This window comes from Penaeus monodon, chromosome 25 (assembly GCF_015228065.2).
Source record: "Penaeus monodon isolate SGIC_2016 chromosome 25, NSTDA_Pmon_1, whole genome shotgun sequence".
Lineage (NCBI taxonomy): Eukaryota > Metazoa > Arthropoda > Malacostraca > Decapoda > Penaeidae > Penaeus > Penaeus monodon.
The window spans coordinates 5219663-5220272 of record NC_051410.1 but is presented as its reverse complement, the minus strand read 5'-3'; positions in this window follow the sequence as shown (position 1 = coordinate 5220272).

Genomic DNA, 610 nt, shown 5'->3' with positions numbered 1-610 from the left:
ACTTCGGGGACAGTGAGTAATGTAAAATCCCTTTTGGGGCAGTATGGGGGAGACCACCGGGAAAAAAATAAAGCTCACCCTGCTCTAGAAATTAGAAAACTTTTAGAAAAACCAGGTTTTCAAACTATATAATTTTTTTTTAAATTTGGGACGGGGTATTTTATAAAACTTCCATTCTAACCCCAAATTTATAAAAAACTCAGTAAAAAAAAAATGAATAAAAAGTTAAATAATGATAAAAAAAAACAAAATCATTTTATCATTGATCCATTCCCACCAAAACTGCATGCTTTTAAAACTCGACGAATGCTTACCTTTGGCTACTTTCCCTCTGTCCCTCCCAACATAAACCGGCCCCGCACAGGGTACAGCGTTTTTGGGGGCCAACCCAAAAACTTTGAGGACAACGTTTCGTCGGTCAATCTTGAAAAATCCTGTTAACGATCTTGAAAAATTCGTTGTGGAAGGTTGATATGTAAAAAACCCAAAAAGGTTTTCGATGATAGTTTAACAAATGATACCCTTTGCCTTCTTATGGCTGTTTTTTCCCAATAGAAAAAATGTTTTGGTAGTGCTACGCAATTCAGTGATTACTTGCTTTAAATAAACT